We start from the raw sequence: 5,167 nt of genomic DNA on the forward strand, positions 1-5,167 counted from the left end.
TATGGTGTTCCTTTCTTTGTCTTTTGTTTTTTTAGATCATTTACATATGTCTTAATTACTGATAATTTAGGATTACATCTACCATTTTACTATTTATTTTCTATTGGTCCAAAATGTATTATATCCCTTTTATCTCTTCCTTTGTTTCATTCTTTTCAATTATTTTACTTTCCACTTTTCCTTTGTATCATCTTTCCAATTATTTAGTCTTTTGATCTTCTTTTAGTGGTTACCTTAGTGATTACAGCAATTATTCTTGAATTATTAAATCCCTAAAGTCATATTAGTGTGTTTACCAATTTCCAAACAATTAAAGGACTTTAAACTTCTTCAAATACATTTAGTTACCTATTTTCTTTTGTGACACTGTTGTCAAGTATTTAACTATTTATATATTTTAAACCCAGTAAGGCAGTTTTAACATCGGTTCTCAAATCCACTTGCTGAGTATTACATCAAAGCCATGGCTCTTTCCTTTTGGAACTGAGAACTTGTAGAGAATACTGGTATTTCAAGGTCCTGAGGATCTTCAGAATTACTTTTTCTCTTCTTTTGGTACTTTACTAGTATTGTGAAAGATTGCGTGCACAGTTTCTTTCATTAGCTTCGTTTTTTTTTTCTTTTTTTGGTTTGGTTTGGTTTGTTTGTTATCCTAGTTGCTCAGCTTATTTGTTAGGATATTTGAGGAGATTTTAAAAATCTATGCTGTTACCTCCACTTTGCCCAAACAAGACAGGTTGTCAGCACTAATTTTTTTCATTTTTAATTGTATTAAAAGTAAAAAATATCATTTGAAAGTCAACAAAAAATAGCAATATGAAATTTTACAGTTATATACCCTCATGTCTTTTAACATGTTTTATCAGTATTTATTTTTACATTACTTTAATTGTAATCCAAGTAGATTTGTGAAAGTGTTACTTATTTTATGTTTGATTGTTTAATAGCCTTTGCAGCAAAGCATGAGTACATGCCTAATTTGATATTATATAAAAGATATGTTATAACACTGGCAATATCCGTGTCAAGATTGAATTTTAAGTGCATATTAAATCTCTTCTTTGCCTCAATGCCTTTGATCATTTCATAACAAGATATCCTACAAAGAAATTGTGAGTCCAAGCCAAGCTGAGGATATATTGTATATATTTTTCCTAAACCAAAAGATTGCTATTGTGTTGAAGTATAAGTCAGCTTTTTAAAGAAAAGGTAGTAGTGTACATTTTTATAATACATCATCTATATATTGTATTGTGTATTCACCACCCAGAGTCAGTTCTCCTTCCATCACCATATATTTGATTCCCTATTATAAAAATGTACACTTGAAACCTACATAATTTTGCTAACCTATGTCACTCCAAGAAATTTAATAAAAAGAAAAAATAAGAAACAGTAGTAGTTATGAATTGAGAAAAATATCACCACAGTGTCCTAAATTTATCATCAGTAAATTAAGTATCATGGTATTTTGAAACTTTATTTTGTAACACACTGAAGTGTACCACCATAGACATGTTCTGAGACTTCAAACAAAGAAACAAACAAAAATGTGAGAAACTACTCCATGGTATTCAAATGCTTAGGGATTTATTTTACAACTAAGTCAAAATACAAAGTTCCCAACTTATAAACTGTGTTTTCAAATGCATATTTTAAAAAAATGTATTTTGCATGAAATGTAGATATACTGCCAATAATTTACATTGGATAAGTTCTAAATTAGTTGGTATGTATTTAACAAACACACTTTGAAACAAGCACTTATCTAGCTACTATAAGTAAATAAATCTCTTGAGTACATTGCTCTCTATACCCAATATGCTGCAAAAATGCATATTTGTCATGATGAACTGATTTTCTTAAAAGGCAACATATGCCAACAAGTTCAGAGCAATGCCATTTTAATAAATAAGTCCCAAGGTACTCAACTGGTTAATTAAATATAAAATAATTGCTAAAATCACTAAGTGGCATTTAATTAGAACACTAATTAATATTATAATTGTATACCCTTACATTATTTCATATTAATAAAATTCCTAAACATGTATGCCAAAGCAGAAAAGAAATGATATAACATAGCTTAATAATATGATAGTTTTAATTCTCATATCCTTTCTTCACCTATTGGCCTGATCATTACAGGTCTTTTAAGGTACTTCCTTCAATGTATAGTAACTCTATTTCATTAAAGTAATTTGAGGTTTTAGTTCTTCCTAAATTTACAGTCCAAGTAGGAAATCTATCTGATCCTACTATTCAGATTTACTCTATTACAAATATGTGATATGTGACATGGCGTGTGTTGTACATGCACATACAGTTGAGCATGTTTCTAAAGTCTACATTTTTCTTTTAGAAGAAGCTTGAAGTCAGAGCTATGCTAAACTTACTAGGAGGGACATATTGTCCTTAGGGTAAAAACAGAGAAGTCATAGTTATCAACCAATCGAACAAGTATTTATTGATTGATAGGACAAACCATGTATTATACATAGCTAATATATATAATAAATATGACTATATTTCATCTTGTTTTTCTTAGAAAACTGACAAATTAACCAGAGATGGTTATTATCAAAGATGCAAGGCAATGATAGTTAAAAAACTGTTTGAAGAAAACAGAATATCTCAATAAATACCAAAAAAGACTCCTCCAGAAAAGAAGAAAGCCTAAAAAGAATCTGGGGGATAATTTATAAGTATTGCAGATTCAGATAAAAAAACAAGTAATCTTGGGAAAAAAGGAACTAAAGTATATCTCTTTACTTAGCATTAAGTCATGTGATAATTTTATGATGACCCAGGGTCCAGGCATAAAGACAACAAATTATATGGGCTTTTATAGAAAGATTAAATGTAACACCATCAATTGTATTTATGTAAAGGAGAATCCAAGTGGGTGATTCATTCCACTAAAAACATAGGTGAAGTGAAGGTCATTCAGAGACAGAATTGTTAACTTCTACATTCAGGTAATAAATTTAGATTTGAAATATATATTATATAATATTAGTTAAGTTCATATTTAGTTAACTTTATGGTAAAAGTTCCAGCATGCCAACCCTAAATTCTAGATGGTTTTAATAGCACTAGTTGTTGGAAATAAACATGCCAGCAAAGGTACCATCTGATAAAATGAAGCAACTGGAGAAGTCATACAAGCATACACTAAGCAGAGGTAAAACATAACCAGGCTCTAAATTGTGAGGTACACACTAAATAAAAAGGAGTTCATAAATAAGAGCCATACAATCATAAAATGCTTCAACACTTTTCCCCCCATGTACAAATTCAAAATTATGACAGCTTGTTAGTTCTTCTACCTATTTTAAGCACATTTTTGCATTGTATATCCCCACTTTGCAATGTCTCAATTTCTAATTCTGCTAGGTGACAAGATGAGTGCTCAACTGTGCTTTGATAATTTTCCTAGAGGCAAAAGGAATTCATTTATATATTTTGAGCATATAAAAGATAAAATAAGGGAACAAATGTCTATATTCATACACACAAACACACATATGCACATATATATTAACACATATGAATGTGTGGTGTACATTGGTTTCATAAAGCATTGAAATTTATCAATAAAATATACCAACACTGATTGTATCTTTCCTTCTAATAAATAAAAACATGTGGATCATTAGAAAGCTCACAAATAAATCAGAATATGAGATTATTTAATATATAAAAATGTTGAAATTTGAATTTAGTGGATGAAGGTTGGTTTATTTTAAAAACAGTGAGAGTACACCTGGATATAATTGGGGTAAAAAAATGAATGCTTAGCTATATTATATACAAAAGTAAATTTCAGATTATTAAGTTTTTAAATGTAATACTGTAATAAAAGTAAATGTTAGGAAAAAACTTAGGACACTATGTATTATAGATTAAAATCAATCTACCTTGCAATGATGAATTTAATATAAATTAACATATTTAAAGACTATTTATTAATATTTACGTTTTATTAAGCCATAAAAGTAAAATAGTTCAATGATATAGAAGTCATACAAAGTATACTTTATAACCATTATGTGGTAGATTTCAAAACTAGTAACAAACAAAACTAAATAAAATGATTCATAAATTTCAAAACAATATCTAAAATCACTCAAGGTTTAAAAGCTATCATTTAGGAGAGAGCAATCATAACAATGAATAACAAAATATATGAGACAAAATCAAAATTATGCCCATGAGCAAATTCACAGGTTTAAATATTTTCAGTATTATTTATTAAAGAATAAGACAAAATAAACAAAACATTAAATTCAGGAACTTAGATTATAGAGAGTAAAAGATCTTTAAGTGTAATGAGAGTGACGATTAGTAAATATTATCAGATAAATTAAAAAATGATATTAGTTTAAGCACAGGTATAGTTTATAAATAATGTAAAATATTTCATCGAGAAAAATGGAACACACAACCAAATATCTAGTTAATTTTTATAAAGAGATAAAAGAAAAACATACAATATCAGGGATGAAAACAGTAAACTATACATAAGCAAGAGTATCATTATTATTATTTTAAATGAATGCTATGTAAACATGTAAAACTATGCATAATTTCCTAAGAATATTCACATTACCAATGTAGATTTAAAAAGAATTAGCTTTTTTGAACAGAAAAGGAATTAGCATACATGCTGGAGGCAGGTTACTTTTTGATAATTTAATATTTATGAACATATAACTGTCTATAGAATATAATTTGTTCAAGGGGGGCAAATCAAGTAGTCCTATGAAATCACATTTTTGGAGCTATAAGACAGATGCCCAAAAATAATTTTAAAAAGATGTTTGTTTCAATCCTATGCAAAACTTTAGAAGAGTAATGTTAATATTGGTTTTGCACTCTGCTCTATGTATTAATTCAGAGACTCTGATTCCTTCCATTTTGTTGTTCCTACACTTCGGGTGTTGTTCTCATCTGCATAGTTGAATCTGAGTCACAGAAATACCCATGCCCAAGATTATGTGAAGTATTTACCATACCTGTAGTAGAAACCTAAAAACAATACTCAACTGGATGGATAAAATAAAATGAAAAGCCTAAATAATTTTTATTTTCATAACATGAGAGATGACAAAATCTATTTGAAGTATGAGTTTATTTTGAAAGAGAATTATACAGCTCAATGTCA

This window comes from Hipposideros armiger, unplaced genomic scaffold (assembly GCF_001890085.2).
Source record: "Hipposideros armiger isolate ML-2016 unplaced genomic scaffold, ASM189008v1 scaffold_492, whole genome shotgun sequence".
Taxonomy (NCBI): domain Eukaryota; kingdom Metazoa; phylum Chordata; class Mammalia; order Chiroptera; family Hipposideridae; genus Hipposideros; species Hipposideros armiger.